Source organism: Urocitellus parryii, chromosome 3 (genome assembly GCF_045843805.1).
Source record: "Urocitellus parryii isolate mUroPar1 chromosome 3, mUroPar1.hap1, whole genome shotgun sequence".
In the NCBI taxonomy this organism is placed as follows: Eukaryota; Metazoa; Chordata; class Mammalia; order Rodentia; family Sciuridae; genus Urocitellus; species Urocitellus parryii.
The window spans coordinates 66,244,476-66,263,404 of NC_135533.1; positions in this window are offsets into that span (position 1 = coordinate 66,244,476).

An 18,929-nucleotide genomic window follows, 5' to 3' on the forward strand; every position below is an offset into this window, starting at 1 on the left:
TATTTTTTGATACAATGGAATGGCAATCTTCTAGGCAAATTATCTTATGATTTCATGTAGTAATTTTTGGGGATTTTATTATTGGGGATTTTATTAAAGAATAATAGCTCATTTTTCATGCTTTTGTTAGTGCTTTATAGGTTTATTTTGACAAAGTTATACTTGCAAGGAAAATAATTTACTCCATTTCAGTCTCCAGTCCACCCTCTTTCCCCGCTTCCCCCCTCCTCTTATTCCCTGGCCTCTACTCTATTGGTCTTCCTTCCACCCATTTATTTATTTTAAATTGGTGCTTTATAGATATACATAAAGGTGGAATTCACTGTGGTATATTTATACATGCACAGAGTGTAATTATATAAAATTCATTTCACATTTCCTCTTCTTTCCAGTCCTTCCTCTCTCATCCTCAACCTCCTTCTTCTATTCCACTGATCTTCCCTTTATTTTTATGACCCCCTACCCCTCCTTTTATTCCATTGATTTTTTTTTAGGTTTCCTATAGCAGAAAATACAATATATGATGACTTTTACAAAAAAAACCCTATAGACTAAGAATTGATTTTTTAAAATATTACTCTTTACATAAAAGGAAATTATTGGTTGGGTTTTTGTTCCCCCCCCCAAAATAGATTTGTGAAGACTAAATATCCCCTAGAATTGCTTTACTAATTCTCAATCTAAGTGTGTTTTTCTTTTGAAGATAGATTATTAAGCATGTTCTCTTGCTTGAGGTCACTGGAGGAGTTTATTCACAAATGCAGTTTGGGCTTGCTTTACTGGGTTCCCAGTATGTTGTTTTAAAAGTCCCAGTGGCTCCCTTACATGATGCCTATAAATTAAGCTATTGTTCTGCTAAAAGGCATATTTCAATTATTATATACTCTTTAAAAGTTAAAAAAATTAAAATTTACTATTTCATTTCTGTACTTAGAAAATCAAAGTGTGCAACCCCTGCCATATGAAAGTTAACGTTATGAGATAACATTTCAAATTACAATGTCTTTTCCCACAGCTAATGCATGAAATGCTTCCCAGGACTTTTTGTAACCTTTGAGATTCAAATATGAGATGGTTTCCCTGCCCCCACCACCTTAATTTATTTGCTAAAATTATTTGTGTGATAAAAGTACGAGTGCATGACATGTATTTATTTAAAAAATGTTTAAACAAGTATCTATTTACTTCAAAATGTGCCCTGAGCAAAGTTGAGTGAGAACATTTCCAAAGATGATTAAATCCAAAATTAAATATAAATCTTAGAAATTAATACATGATCAAGTATTTCAACTCCTCAGGGAATATTTGTAGAATATGTGCATGTAGAAAATGAAGAACTAGCTGCATACTTTGGAAATTTTGGTTTCACTCAAGGTCCTTATGTCAGTTGTGAATACATAACATCTTAGAAAAGGTCAATGATTGTAGTTAATCAATACTAAAGATGTAAAAAAAAAAAAACCATGAAGAATAAGAGTAAATATATCTAACATCTTTAAAAATACTGTTTTTCCTCAAGGGGAAATGTGAACCTATGTTTACAATGTGATAGGATCATATTAAAATTTTGTATTATAAAACTTTACAAAGTTTTCATAGGTCAATACTATGAAACAAATTTTATCCCTTAAATTATATACAACTTTCCATGACAGAAGCTATGTCCTTTTTGTTTTCTGTCCTCAAACATAGGACATTATAAGGAAAATCTACATAAAGCACAACATGTCTCAATGGGGATAAACTATTTAAAGAATTTCTCTTGGTAAGAGTAGTGATTGTTAAGACATGAACTACATCCTGAAGATGTATTCTCCATGGCTCAAAGATGCCATAAAAGGCATCTTCTCAGAGTGAAAATAGTGCTTTCTTAGAGAACTTTTATAATTCACTCTTTTATGTAGCAATTAATTCCTAAATGCTGAATGTATATCATATTATCTTTGAATTTGACTATTGTCTCTACCATTTGAGCTGCTTGTTCCAGAAGAGCTCCAATTCTGTCATTGTCTGGATCCCACATGATAGTTATGCCTTTATCTTAGATTTCTAAGCCATAGATCTCCAGCTTGAGCAAGATCCTGCCAAAAAAAGTCGACTTCAACTACAGTATGCATAACACCATTGTCACTGTTCACCTCACTTTACTGCATCTGGGCTGGACTTAGAAAAGGAATGATTAAGAAAAATAAACAACTCAAAGGAACTGAGAGTCAGAAGCAATGCACTACAGGAATACTAAGAAGAATTAGAGGTTCCAGGGTTGAGTAATCTCTAGACTAGAACTCAAACTTTCATTCATATTCTCATTGTTATAGTATTGAGGATATATTGAAGTAAAATAAATATGAGCACATATATTTGACATTCAATAAAATTTAATTTAGTAAAAACATAACATTTAATAGAATCACATAAACACACACACACACACATATATCTTTTCATTTAGTATAGTCAATTAGTGAATACTGGGTAAAAAGTAAATTTTCAGAGAGGAAGAATTTTGCATTCAGCATGGGATCTATTAGGCTTTTGTGCTTGGATGACATTGTAAAAATATTATAATTCATAGTAATTGAACACCAGAGAAAAATTGCATCAGAGGTTTGGATAGTCATTCATATGTGCAAATAGCAGTTTAAACCATTAGAATGTATAAAATCACTCAGTGAGGATTCATAAAGTAGAAAAAAAATGAGACTCAATGTCAGATCCTATCTCAAGAGTTTATTAAGTCACCGATAGATATGTTGGTGAATTCAATCATTAATTAAATATGGTTATTCTCAGGTTTGGTTCTGTTAAAGTTCTTTATCCTACTATGAAATTAGTGTGTGAATTTTTTCTCTTCTTTTTCTTTGTCTCTTTCTTTTCTTTGTTTGTTTGTTTGTTTGTTTCTTTCTTTCTTTCATTCTTTTTTTTTTTTTTTTGGTTACTAGGGATTGAACACAGGGGTGCTTTCTAATAAGCTACATCCCCAGACATTTTTTTTTTTTTTTTTTTGAGAAACGGCCTCGCTCAGTTGCTGTAGCTGGCTTTGAACTTATGTATCTCTTGCTTCGGCCTCCAGTGGTTCTGGGATAATAGGCCTGTACCACTGAACCCAGCAAATGTCAGGTTTTGCCTAAATAAATGTATTTTGTTTTTGTACATTCTGGATTCACTTAACCATATTCGACAGGACTAAGAAAATTCAGAAAGTAGAGAAGATTTCAGAAGTTACTGTCATCATTAAAAATAATGGAACAATAATTCACTAAGTATTCTTCATTTATTAGATGGCAGGACTCCTTAATCTTATCTTAATTGGAAAGAATTAGTGCTTGATTGACAAACTTAACAGTGCAGAAAAAATTATCAGCAGGATATTTTAATAGTTAATATTTCCAGACACTGTTTATCAAAATCATAATACCAAATATTACTAAAGTTTTATTGATACCTTCCATGCATCAACAGAAAATGGCAATAGTTTCTAGTTTTCTTACTTCATTTATAATATCTGTTCCCATTCTGACCTGCCTCCTTATTCATGTATCTCTGTTCTGCATAATTCTCAACATCTTAAGCTGTAATGTCATCCTTCTTTTTCCTAGAGTTATAGAAAAACAGTACTTACAAAAGAGGATTTATCACTTTCCAGTGTGAAGCAATGTTTTTTCAGCTGTTTTTCTGATGGACCCGTATATTTTCTAACAAATTATTTCCCCAATATGAAATATCCTTGAAATAGAAGAAAATAGCCTTATTTTCTACCTACTTGTGGACTGATCGTCTTTTCATGGTGGCAGATACTGAAGGAACCACTTAAATCTGCTTTGTTTGTGGGATTTTCTTTTCAGGATGACTTTCACAAAGAGTATATTCCCTGAGTATACTGTTAGGATTGTTTTTTTCTTTTCAAATGCTTTCCAACTTAGAAACAAAATTTTCAAAAATTTCAAAACAAACAAAAACAACACTTTTTCTCATTTAATCCTTCTATTAGAGTATGCTTTGATGCAATTCAATGATTACCAGAAACAAATGATTAGGAAAAAAAATAGCTCTGAGAAGTTTGCTTCTTAGTGGGTCAAACTCAAAAGTAAACAACAAATGACTAACTATTAAAGCAACAAGTATACAGATAGACAGACAATTAAATAAATTGATATGATAAACAGAGGCAGCTTGCATCACTGTTCAATTGGCATAGTCTGAGTTCATTAAGGACCATGTATCAACAACTGTAATCAATTTGTCTGCAAGGATCCTACAAACAATATCTATGATGCCATTTACATTAATTGAGCTTGCTAATATTTTCCACATATAAGATATTTTTATATAAAAATCCTTCTGATTTTGAAGACAAATAGCAAGTGAATTATACAAATGGATATATTCTAAAATTTTTTCCCCTAAATAATGGCATCAGGAATGCTGAAAGTAAGTTGAAGATATAAATACTATGATTGCAGATATAGGATAATTATAGTACATATAAGAAGATTTTGGATTTTATTTTATTGATCATATAGTTGATTTTGTATTCTTTTCAGTTTGAATCTATTCTAAAGGGTCAAAGGATGTTGTCTCTAAGAGAACATCAGAAACTTTGTCATAATACAATTTCTATGCCATATTAGCTCTTATCTAACTTACCATAAATGCTCTGGACTTCATCCTGTCATCATTATCAAACATGTCCATCATGTTTATTTTATTGATGTGGAAAATAAGGCCTAGAATTCTATAAATTCCAATTGTAGAATGCATTTATTCAAATTTAAAATGCTCAACCCATAGTTTTAAAATGTGGCACCATTTTGAACAAGGTGGTAGCTATCCACAAAATCAAGAGTGAGGTGATCCCTCTTTTCGTAGACCATCCCCCTGTAAGCTGATTTATCTCTTACATGAAGAAATTGTTCATTTGAAGGTTGATCTTGTGTATTTCTTGTTTCTTTCTTATATTTAAATACTCTTGTCCAAACCCCTCACACATATTTACCTACCTCATGATCAAAAAGTACAATTAGCCTTCAATGCGATCTGTAAATTATCTCTGGTATCTGAAACCAAATGTCCAAGTTCATATATGAAATCTAGGCCATTTACATCCATTATTGACATTCTATTTTTGTTTAGAAAATATAGGTCTATGACTTTTCCTAGAAGGTAAAAGTCCCAGTGAAGGGTATTAGGATTCTCTGAATTTTTGCCCTACAACGTGACAAATTACATGTCCAAATCTCAACAAAGTTGTACAGCTATTTTTCTTTGCTAGTCTACACCATGCACAGCTCATCAGCCTAATGGTAAAGCAATATATTCAGAGATGTTCTTTTAAAACATTTGTTTTCCAGCTATAATAAGAGGATAATCTTATGTGAACAATAAATAGTAGAAAATACTAGAATGAATTTTAAAGTTGAAGAAAAAGAGGCAAAGTGATTTTAATAAATATTTAATTGTATCATACATTGTGTTATTAATCATTGTAAGCTCTTCAAAATGTGAAGAATGATTTTACTCAGCTAAGCCAAGATTTCTGCTATAAATAGATAAAGGAAGTGATTCTGGGAAGAGTGAATTGGAGTGGATGTCTCTAATTTTTCTTTCTAGTCAAATTAGCTACTGCTTCACAAGTTCCCTCCAGAACAAATATTATTTTGGGAAATGTATCATCCCATATTACATCTTTCTGGTCCATGTTGTAAAACTCTGCAATTCAATTCTTAAGTGTGAATGAATTTTTTGGCAACAGTAGATAAAGTTAGGGGAAGGGTCACATAATATTCTGTGACTATTTTTCAATCATTCCTCTGGGGAAAAAAAGAAAGCAAATGGTCCCCTTTAATTTGGTAAATAGCCCACTCACAAAAAAATCATGAGAATTGTCTTTTCCTTTTGACTATGGATGATCTTTTTTTCTTTTCAAAGGTATTTCTATTCACTACATGCTGATAGATAAAAGATAGTGGGAAGAGAAAAGGAGGAGAGACAATCTTCCTTAGAGTGTGAAAATGCCTATCTGAAGATACCTTCCTCAATGAAGAAGAACTGCTGTTGACAAGAGCACTGTGAGAGCAGGCAGAGTGGGTGTGGAGCATCTATGGCTTCCTTTGTTTTATGCAGCACCTCTTTCTAAATGGCATCATCTCCTCATCATACAGATGACTTACCGTGCATCTGTAGGTTGATTATTTTTTTCAGTCTCCAAACTACACATTCATATTTCAAAATTCTCTCTCCAAAAATTTCTGTCTAAATCTCCAGAACTCAATTTTAAAACAGGTATCTATTAGTCAATAGATATGACCAACTAAGCATTTGCAAACCTAAGTAGCTTTTTCAAGTCATCTACAAATGACCCTTACTTTCTGAATATCTTGGTGAGCACATAATTTATAGTTGAGACTTTTTAATACTTGAAAGGGGTTCTATTAATAATCATGGACTCAACATGCACATTGAGGGACAGGCCCAGACAAATCAGCATGGATGATCATTTTGTGCATAATGCAGTTAGTTAGATCCTCCATCTCATCTAGAAACTTTGAAAATAGCAACCATTTTCTTCACCTCACTTTTTATCATCAGGCCTTATTAATGATGCCACTGTTAAATAAATAACTTTCATATCTAGTCACATAGTTACTCCTTAATGAATACACACGTTTCTTTCCTGGACCAGAAAAGGTCCTAATTAGTCCCTGTGATTCCATTTTCCTCTTTTTCCAATATTCTATTCATTGCCATAAAGAGAATTTTCCTGAAAATGAAAAGCTTGTCATTATTTTCTCTCAGAACATTTTAATTACCCTCTTATGCCACATGAATTCTTCTTATTACATACAGCCTCTTTTACCTGTTTGCTTCAACTGCTGTATCCAACAAACCTGCAGCCTGCTGCTCAGCATTGTGTAGTAACTCCTGATGGTCCTGACGTTACACAATTTGAGATCATGATGCTGTAATACAAATTATATCCTGTTTATGAAAGTCTTTCCCTTGTCTTACAACTAAGAAAAAAAATGTTGAGTCTTTTAATTACCTCTTAATATTAAGCTGAGTTTTTTATGGAATATTATAAAAGTAGAGAATATTTTATTTTTTATCTATCGGTTCTATTTTGTTTCTTGGAATTATCTTGGAAAGATTGGCTGTGGTAGATTTTGTCTCTATATATCACCAAGACAACCATAAAGAAACTCTTCATTTGAAAGAGAAGACAAATAGGGGACAAAATGTACATGCTATATTAGAAACATTAAAAAATAAATTTACTTTTAAATTTTACATGTGCATTCATGACTACAGAATGCCTGTCTGTGGATTTGAGTGACTGCATAATATATATGTGAACTAGATTAAAACTGGCATATATATATATATATATATATATATATATATATATATATATATAGAGAGAGAGAGAGAGAGAGAGTGTTTATTTATGTTTATGTGGTGCTGAGGATTGAACTCACATTGCCTCACATGTGCTAGGCAAGTGCTGTACTCTGAGCTCTGAGCCACAACCCCAGCCCCCGATGATGCCACTGTTAAATAACTTTTTTATTTAAAAAGAAATTTTTATTTAAAAAGAAATCTTTGTTCATTGATTTTACCTGTTTGCTCTCCACTCAGTTATTAATACAATTGTAATGTTCCATAATGATTATTACTTTGTCTATATTTCCTTTATAATACTTTTGCTTTTACAAAATTTTAGTAGATATAATTTTGAAATTGTTACATATTTTTGATGAATGAAATCTTTTCATGATTATAAACGTTTCCTCCCTCTAGCTAGCAAAATGCTGATTTATACACTGAACATATTTACACGTGGAGTCTCTGATGCTCTTTGTCCGTATCTTACATTGCTCCTGAGCTACCATACACAGACTCTTTTGAGTCATACAGACTCCTCTGATGAGCAGCAGAAATATAGAACAAATATTTTTTAAAACATGCAATTGTTTCCCACTAACCAAACCTTCTTCTTTTTGTTGTTGTTGCGAGATGCATTGAGTCCCTTGGGGAAGAAGGAAAACAAAAATTCATTCTTTTTTGCCAGGGAGGGAGCATGTTTTGGCAGGCGAAGAATACACAAACAATGAGGCTCATCTGAATCATCAAAGTTTAAAGTTTGGTAAATTCAAGTTTTAGAACTGAATGTACTTTATTGCATTGCACTTTGAAAAATCCATAATCTATGTGTGGCATATGTATCCTTGAATTACCCACAATTTTCAATTAAGAAAACCATGGCATTCTCCAGACATTAAAAATAAACACAGGTTATTGTGTTTTTAAATTATGCCACTTTCAAACTTTTTTTTGCCTTCTTCCTTGTAATATCAAATCACTTTTCGTATTCAATTTGCTTCCTTCAAACCAGTGCCCCTTAGGATGTGCTGTCCAAAACTGGAAAGTCTCTCTTTATTTCTGCCAAGTCTAATTTAGATACCAGTAAAGCTTTCAACACACATGTGTGGAAGAATAAGCATGGCAGGAACTATTAAAACAAAATGGCTGTGCCTGCAGCACTTTGAAGAAAGGGTAAAGGTTATTGAGAAATGAACTTTCACTAAACCAAAAATAAAGATAAAGTTGTAATTACCCTGAATGGAAAATGAGTTTGGGACAGTTATCTAAAATCTATAGGTTAATTGAAAAACAATGTTTTTGTTTGAGTATGATATGGCCTGGAGTTAATGAACCATAACTTCTATGATATGGCATTTTGTACTGTAGGGTATATTTTAAATGAAGCTTAAATAAATAAGGAATCCCCATACTGCCCTAAGCACAACTAAAGTGTTATTAGTTATTGCACTGCAGGAGGTAAGCATTCTTGAAATAATTGGACATGATAGGATATTATTTTTTTTCAAGTCTTACACAAAACATATTTTCTCTGAATTGGTTCTGTAGATTTGAAAAAGGATTAAGATCAGATTTGTGACATGGAACAGAGCCATCTCTTTATAAAGAATACTAATTATCATTGTAAAATACTATTGATATAGAAGAAGAGGAAATTGCACTGGATTTCAAACGTGTTCAAGGTAAGAATTTACACTTTTGAATCACAGTGTTTTTGAATAATTAGTAAAAAATTAATAAATTAGTAAGAACTAGTAAAAAATAGTTAGTAAAAAATCATACATGTGAAAATAAGAAAAACAGGGGGATAGTAGAGAATAGGACAGACAGCAGAATACATCAGACACTAGAAAGGCAATTTGTCAATCAATGGAAGGGTAACTGATGTGATACAGCAATCTGTATACGGGGTAAAATTGGGAGTTCATAACCCACTTGAATCAAACTGTGAAATATGATGTATTAAGAACTATGTAATGTTTTGAACGACCAACAATAAAAAAAAAAAAAAAAGAGTTGTGGATGTAGCTCAGTGGCAGAGTGCTTGCTTAGTATATGCAAGGTCCTGGGTCCAATCCACGGTACAAAAAAATTATTTTTTAAATAAAAAATAATGAAATAAAAAAAAGAAAATAAGAAAAACATTTCAAAAATATCACACAGTCTTAAACTGGAACACAATTCTATTTTTTTTTTTTTAATAGAGAAGGGAGGCATTGAGTTCGGGCAGGTTCATGGGAGTAATGCAGAGTATCTTTGATTAGACATGAGTAAATTATCTTTATATATATATATATATATATTAAAAGAATCAGGGTCTTTAAAATCCCTAATTCCTTGAATAATCTCTCATACAAACTGACACTTAAATAGAAAAAATGATTAGACTGTATTTTTAATACCACATAGAAAAACTTTCTGAATTTTGGAACTTAGTGTTCATTAATACAACTCAATTTTAACTTTTGGAAAAATTTGTATGGGAATCTTTATTAAATAAATGCTAACCAATATCTCAAAAAAGATGTCATGAAACAGCCTAAATCTTCTATAATTAAAGTTGTGCTTTAGAATTCAAGGGGTATTAATTCTAGGATGCTCTGTGGATAATGATATATGAAAATGCTAAAGCCCCTTACATAAAACAGCAGTATTTGTATATCAGTTACATGCATCCTTCCATATACTGAAAGTTATATCTAGATTACTATAATACCTAACACAACACAAATGCTATGTAAATAGGTATTGTACTGTACTGTTTAGAGAATAATGACTAGAACAAAATTCTGAACATATTCAGTACAGATGCAATTTTTTTCTGAATATTTTCAATCTGTGACTGAGAGAATCAGTCATGAATGTGAAACTCCTTTGATATGAGAGGCTGATTGTAATCCATGCTGATGCTTAGACAATATTACGACAGAACACATGTCTTCACACGATAAGAGAAAGAATGATATAAGAACACCTTGAATATCATCATATTATTTATTTGTGAAAATCAGATCAGTTGATTAATAGCAATTTTAACTCGGGAACATTTATGACCGTTCCAGTAAGTTCCCTCCTGTTTCACTGTGACAGCTGCGACAGCTGTTGCCATAGCATTAGCATTAGAGGATGGCAGTAGCTCTGTAGCACCTTGTATTCCCACTGCAAGGAACACAAGCTGGGTGTGAAGGGGACAGTGAAAAATTAAGCTAAGGAAATGCAAGTGGCAATAAAATGGCAGGACTGTGGAACAACATCAGGGCAAATGGACCCCTTCAGAGAAGTAATGTTAGGGATAAAATCCAGAGAAGGCTGCAAAGAATGCACTTCAGTCTAAGGCAGCTTAACTGTCAATGTGGAGAACTAAGATATTTTGGATGGAATATGTGGAGATGGTTTCAAAGGTTGAAGATGGTGAAAAACATGTGTTATTATATTAACCTGTAAAAACAATGTTGGAAGTTGTTATGATTGAGATATGAGTTGTCCCTCAAAAGCTCACATATGAGATAATGCAGGGAAGTTTAGAGATGAAATGATTGGGTTTAACCTGGTCAGTGAATTTCTCCCATGATAGGAAGGAGCTGAGTGGTGACTGAAAACATGTAGCAAGCAGCTGGAAGAGATGGATGGTTGGGGGCATGCCTTTGGAGGTGATACTTTGTCGTTGTGATCAGAGCTCTCCTCTTCTCTGCTTCTTGGTGGCCATGTCCTGATCAGCTTTCCTTCACTACACTCTTCTACCATGATGTTCTACCTCATTCTGGCCCAGAGCAATGGAGTCTGCCATCTATGAGCTAGACCTCTGAAACCATGAGCCCTCCTTAAAATTGTTCTTGTTAGGTCTTTTATTCACAGCAGTGAAAGAGCTGACTAAATCAGAAGGAAAAATGCAGGGTGCTGTCATTTAGAACACAAGACAAAACAGGAATAAAACAGGGAACCGGGCTGCTGGCGTGGAGGTAGTAGTGAAGGAGGTGGTGGTTAGATTTCTGGAAAAGGAAAACAAGTATTCCAACAGTGCAAAGAACGAAAGGTGAACCTACTAGGAGGCCCAGTCTTTTCCAGAATTACTCATAGTGACTGTCCTTCTATTACATGAGGTTCTTTTTTTCCTGGGACTTTAAGGCCTGAATAAACATGAAACCTTGTTGCTTTCAGAGAAACAGCTTGTTCTCTACCACACTTCTGTTTTTCTGTGTTTCCCAAACAAAATAGGTAAAAAGAGAAAGAATTAATCCTTTTAGTTCCTTCCAACTAAGTCTAATTGGTTATCAAATTTTATTGATTCTATAGCCACAACATTTTTTATCATCTATGTCTTACTTTCATGCCCACTTTGGGTTTCTTATTCCTTCTCCTATCTTCCTTCTTAAGGTCTAATATATTTCTAATTTAATATGAATGGTATTATCAGTTTTATTTTCCTGAAAGCCAATCTGGAAAAATCATTTCTCTGGTCAAAATTTTTTGATGACTATTCACTGCAAAGAAAACTAAGACAAGTCTTTCGACATGGAAATATAGTTACCTGACCTTAGTGAGTCTACTTAGACTTTGTAATCTATCCCTCATCCCACAATCATTATTATTGTTTTTTTAATCTTACTCATTTCCTTAAGAGCCATGGTGAATCATGACATCTCCAGTCAGTACTCTTCAATCACCTACTTACAATAGTCTCACCTCCCAATTCCATGACACACTGCTTAGATCTCTATTATACTATATATTACAATAAATTACCATATATTCTGGTGCTAAACATGAAAAAATACCTGGGAAAGACGAACCTGAGGTCAGGATTATATTTATTTCTCTATAGAACTCAATGGTATGAGAAGTAAATTTGAAGGGGCAAGAATGAAACAGGATAATATAGTTTGGGGAGTTATATAATAATTTTTCTTTATTTTATTTTTTATTATACAAATATGGAGTATACTTCCCATTTTTGTGATTATACATGATGGGGAATTACACTGGTCATGTATTCATATGTGAACATAAGAAAGTTATATCCAGTCCATTCTACTGTCTTTCCCATTCCCATCCACCCTCCTTTTTCCCCCACTCTGCCTTGTCAGATGCAGTGAAACTCCTCTACCACCACCAAAACACCTATGGTGAGTCAGCATCAGCATATCAGAGAGAACATATAGTATTTGGTTTTTTGAGATTGGCTTTTATCACTTAGCATGATAGTCTCCAATTCCATCCGTTTACAGGCAAATGCCATAATTTTATTCTGTTCTATAGCTGATTAATATTCCATTGTATGTATATACACCACATTTTCATTATCCATTCATCTGTTGAAGGGCCCATAGACTGGTCCCATAGCTCAGCTATTTTGAGTTGAGCTGCTATAAACATTGATGTGGCTGCATCACTATAATATTGTAGGGTGACCAGCACCTTGCTAGGGTAGGTTCCTGCTCAGGAAGGGTGAGCCACCTGAGAAATAAAAAGGCCTGAAATAATTAGTAAGAAATAGAGACAGAACCAGAAATTAGATATAAAAACCGGATCATCTGATAGGTCTTTCAGTCCTGATAGGAGATGGAACTAAACAACTGAAAAATGGCCCCAATTCTTTATTTAAGGGGGAGTACATCAAAGGCAGAGATAAAGTTTCAGGGGGAGGAGTCTTGGTTTGGTGCTTGCTTGATGCTTGCTTCTCAGTGTGGTAGGGGTCTTGCAGTAAACAGGTTGATTGGAATTTTGACAAGCCATACCCATCTCCAAGAGGTTGTGTGGCTCCTGTGGGTCACCCCAACTCTGGTGCTGTGCTGAACTTGTAATAGATCTAGGTAGGATGCCACATGAACCTGGCATTCTCAAACAGGGTTGCTGCTGGGAGTTTTGGATACCAGGCTTTCTTACTAGTGGCTTCAATATTACTCTTTAAGTTTAAATCTAACCATTTTGTGTGTGTGTGTGTGTGTGTGTGTGTGAGAGAGAGAGAGAGAGAGAGAGAGAGAGAGAGAGAGAGAGAGAGAGAGACATAAATTAAGCAGAGCTGGGTTTTGTCACCTGTAGTCAAATACTCTTAATTGAACAACATATAAAGTAAGGAGGTTTTAATTAATTTGCGGAAGAGGTTGAGTTCTAACATGATTATTTACAGACAGATAAAAACAGTGTTCCTTATATTAAGAGTTGAAAAATTGTCCCTAAGAGAATGAATATTTGCATTGAAGACAATGATCTATTCCTTGGGAAATGTGACAAAGAATGAGACAGTTTTCTTTTTGATGTTAATATTCGTTTAGGTTGAATTTGGGTCTCCAGTTTATGTCAAATGGCAGAAAAAGAAAGAAAGAAAAAAAGCTCAGTTGTCTAGAGAAGAAATTCATCAAAAAGAAGCAAAATGCTTTGACTGGTGGTCTAGGATTAGTGCCAAGATTGAGATTACTTTAGGGGCAGGCTGATGCCAGACAAGTGGGTGTCTGCTAATTTTTTTACAACTAGCCCCTTGGCATGCTGTGTATACCCTTTGAGGAAAACTGCACATGAAAGTAGGTATATATGAGTTTCTCTAAAAATCAGAGAGAGGGTGAGGGAAAAGGAGAGGGAGAGGGAGAGGGAGAGGGAGAGGGAGAGGGAGAGGGAGAGGGAGAGGGAGAGGGAGAGGGAGAGGGAGAGGGAGAGGGAGAGGGAGAGAGAAACAGATTAAGACAGAGAGCTAACTCACAAAGCTGTGACCCTGAGAGTGCAGGAGAATTTTGGCTTACAGCCAGTAGTAACTGCAGAGTTTTTTCTACCCTTAGGGGAATATAAGTTCCAACTCCAAAATGGATAGAAGATCAAACAAGATTGAACTTCTAAGTAATAGTGTCTTACATAAATTTAAAATATTAGATGTTTTTGTGTCCTTCATGGAGTTATCATAGATATTGATAACAATTGCACATGGAAGATTCTTATCCTTCATAATTAATATATTAAAATTTTTAATACTTTGAATAGTATTTTTAAAGTTTGTGTATTTCTAAAAAGCAATTTATATAATATTTAAGAAATAAAATAGGTATAAAATAAAACAAATCTAAACTTTCTTTTCAATAACTAAGACTAATAGCTCTAAAGGTATCCAAGACTAAGTTTTTTTGCATATCCTATAGAATTTATTCCTTTTGTATATATACAATGTTATATAAATATGGATTAATCTTATATATAACATCTTGGGCATCTTGCTTTTTAAAAGTCTCAGTATCTAAGAAAAATTTCCTTTGAATACACATAACTAAATCACTTTTCAGTGGAGTTTTATATTGGGTTGTTTTTAGTACACATATTATATTATATCGTATGTTTGGTGCTTTTATTGACAAGTAATGAAATATAAAAATTCTAGATCAAGCATTAGTTAGACATGTAACCTAATGTTCAGCACAGAAACCATAAGATCATAAAACATTAGTAATATTTGTGTGCTTTCCAAAAAGTCTGAACCTATCATGTCTTTGATCTATAATCCATTTTCAAGTCCCACATCTCAAATCTACAAAACCAAAGTGTAAATTCATATAATTTATAGCAATCAGGGGAAGGTCCCCTTCCCCATAATTCCAGAACTGTTTGATAATGTTCCCAAGAAATGTGAAACTCTTGATCTGTATATCTTCACTGAGTCCTGCCTCTTTCCCAGGATTTTCAGTGTATGTATTTGGTATCTCCAGGATTTAAGGCATGCTTCCTTCTAGAGGATTCTTACTTGGCTAACTTTTTTTGGATCAAGGCCCCATGCTATGAAGGAGAGAATAACAGTCTTTGACTCTTCTCTATTCAGGAGTCTCTGCTCGACCAGTGTTTATCTTCTCCTGGGGGAGGTGAGAAACATTCAGATTTCACATGGGACCATACTCAGTTCAGCAGATGGAAGGTGAAGCTGGATTTGTAACTTCAAAAACAAGATTTAAGATAAATAAAAAGTGCTTAATATATAAAATTAATGTCGAGTTTCAAAGGTCTTTATAGAATGATTTTTTTTTTTTTTGCTTAAATGTATTGATAAAAATATTTTCATCAAGATGAATAGGTAAATAAAACCAGGTTGGGTGATGGCAGAATGATTTTTTGGGAGTGAATTAAACTGCCTCAGTTATTCTGTCAAAGCTTCTTTGAAAAAAAGGAATTGTGGGCAGCATTTTAATGCTAAAGGTATGGTTCCAGGTGACAGGAGAGAGTCTCTCTATGGAAGAGGTGTAATGTTGTGATATTATTAAACTTTGCAGGTGTCTTAATGTCTCCTTTTTATGTGGTTTTTAGATGCATATTTCTTAGAAAGGCAAAGGCTGAACAAAGGTAAAGAAAGAGAGGAGTCAAAGCTGGAATAAGTATAGGAGAAGATAAAAGAGGTACAACTGCCACAGTCTGGCTGGGCAAAAAAACAAGAGCCACTCAAGCAGGAACAAACTTTATTTTTGAAACTCCCCGCCAATGCCCTGTAAGCTCCCGGGAAAAATGCCGACCAACACACGCACGTTCTCCCGCACACACACACACACCAACAGGAAATCCCTCCTCCGGAATTCCCTCCTACTGCACTTCCCCAACCAATGGGAACTGCCAAGGAGTTCCCGAAGCAGGCCAAGGTGGACAGCAGGGGTCTAATATCCATTTGAATGCAGATCTTAACATAATCATATCATCTCAATGGCTTGCTGGCGTCACCTTTCAACCAAAAATGCCATGCATTATTACTACTTGGCTATGGCTCTTAGCATACTACAAATAGTTTTATTGATCTAAATTTATATGCCTTTGCCAGTCTTTTGTATTGTTTCAAAATGGTGAAATACTTTTTTTTCCATCCAAATATATAATACCTGCCATCCAATTTTATTTTTGTATGTTGTGATCACTTTACTAACTCTTGAATGACTCACAATGAAGCGATGCATTTATAGTACAATTTTATAAACTAAAATTTGTTAAGTTCAAGTTTGCTAAGGCAAAAAATATTTTCTTCAAAGCAAATCCATTACAAAATAAAATTCAAATTAAGTGATTCTTAGAATTCTTTTAGAGCTTAGTTTAGCAATAATGTGGTGTGTCTTTAATTTGCAAATTGGAATGCTGTCTAATATATTTAGTTCTACTTAAATTAGTAAATACTTCAAGATATGTTTTCATTTTTATCTCAAAATCATAAGATTAGTCAATAGGTTAAAAAATGAAACCAACTAAAGTCACACTATGGCCTGAATGAAATAAAATACCGATTCCTATCCAACTAGCCTCTAATTTCTTTTCATGATTCAATACCAGACTTGACATTCAACCTAGGGATGCCAAAGACTGAGGGGGAAGATGAGTGCTTTTTGATCGTTTCCTTTCTTCTTGAAGTTTGCTCCAGATTTTTTTGCTTCACTGTCAAAAGAAGACCAGAGGGCATTTGTACTGTGGATAATGAGATATCTGATGTGTCTAGAACTTTCCAACATGTTTATGAAACATTTTAAAAAATGAAATTCAAATGATACTTAAAAGTACATAAGTTATAAGGTGTTCAGCCTCTTTTACTGGATGTATACGGGTTGTTTAAAACACTAGAATGGATTATTTTCCCCCAAAGTATATAAGCATTTAAAATTATAGGTTAATATCATCCAAGGAAAAACAAGTTTTATAAACAGCTAAGCATACATATAATCTCTAAACTGTTTCTGACATAATCAACTCATGAAAAATCTCTGGAAACCAGATATAAAACTGGCAGATTATTTAGAACTTGTCTATTTTCATCAGGATTGCTTCTGCCATTCTGGATGACCTTTTTGTCTGGGTATTTCCAACTCAAGTGATTTCATAAAAAATATAGGAATTCAGCATTTAGAAAGTTCCCAAGTTTTTCGTAAGCATATTTATTTATCTTCAATCTGACCCAAATTGTTAACCACAGTTCTTAAGAAAAAAATATGAGTCCAAGCTGTTTTGAAAGACCCCTTGTCATTGTTGTTGAGAAGGTATTCACTTAGTTCCCATCTAAGTACTAACCAGTCCCAACCCTGCTTAGCTTCCAAGGTCAGATGAGATTGGGCATTGTGTTAGCTTTTCATCTACCAAAATGCCTGACAAGAATAACTTAGGGGAGGAAAAGTTTATTTGTGGCTGCCATTCCATTGTTCTGGGTCGGGGGTAAGGCAGAACATCATGGCTAAGAGAATCCAGGAAGAGGAAAACCCATTAGCTCATGGCAACCAGGAAGTACAGAGAGGGAGCATGTGAGGATAAAGGGATAAGATATAATCCCCAAAGGCACACTCTTAGTGATCTTCTTCCTTCATTCATGCCCCATCTGCCTACAGTTACCACCCAGTAGCTAATTCATATTATTATTTCATAAAATGAATCAATCTATTGATGGTATTACAGCTCTCAAGATTGCTTAAAAGTACCCTTCTGAAACTTTTATACTCTGGGAAACATGCTTTCAAAATGAGCTTTGGGGAGAATGTTTCTAGGTCCAAACCACAGCACACATGTTCTAGAGTAGTATGGCCCTAGAAGATGTACACTTGCCTACAGATACTTAACTGAAGGTTTTGGAAGCAGAGCAAAGAAAAGCATTTATAACTTTTATTAGGCCCACAAATTACAAGATTCTGAACTTGCACTGGCAATTGGCCTTTTCCCTTTTCTTTCAAACATTGGCTCAAGGCAAATTATTACAGAAAAATTAATATTTCTTTTGTGAAACACTGTTGGTTGTTTATATTTAAACTTGAATCCATATGAATAGATTTGGCTTAAAAAAGATTTTTTTAAATCAAATGACTCCATGCCCACATATTATGTCTTAAATAAATATTTTATCATTTTATAAATACAGAAGAGCTCTCTTAATCTACCCTCACTTAACTGACTTCTAATATTAATCCAATGTTTCACACTGACTGATGTTGTGTGTACAGACTCTCAGGCTACTTCACTACATTCTAGAGCATATCACTCACTTTTTTCCTCTATGGACTGTACTGAGAGGGGATTACATCTATTGCTACTTTTATCAAAATGATATTATGATTATTTGAAATTTTGATGATGCCAATTGTACTTGTTTATATAACAAGCTATTGTAATTAATCAAATACTATATAACTGGTGTAGTAGCAGTATCTGAAGAAAAAATGTTATCTTTATAAAAGTCAAGTTAAATGCTTTGAGAAAAAATTTGTCAGTTGTCTATATGAAAGGGATATGTGTGATAAAAATGTAAAAGATATTTTAAAGTCTACAGTGCTTTCTAGAATGGTTTATGCATATGACTTTTATCTATCTTTAAGAACTTTTTTCAACTTGAATTAATACTGTAGGGAATAGACTGTACACCATAACTGAGGTTTATGAAGGAAAGATGGCATGTTACTATGATCAACATACGTAAAACTTTGGCTAATTCTTCATTGGTCTTGATTTTATAGTATCTGTGAGGTAGGTGCCTGGGATATAATTGCTTTATTTTTAATTCAAGAGATACAATGTATGAGACTTTAGGGTTTTTTTTAACAATCCATATAAAATGTTAAAAATAAACCAAT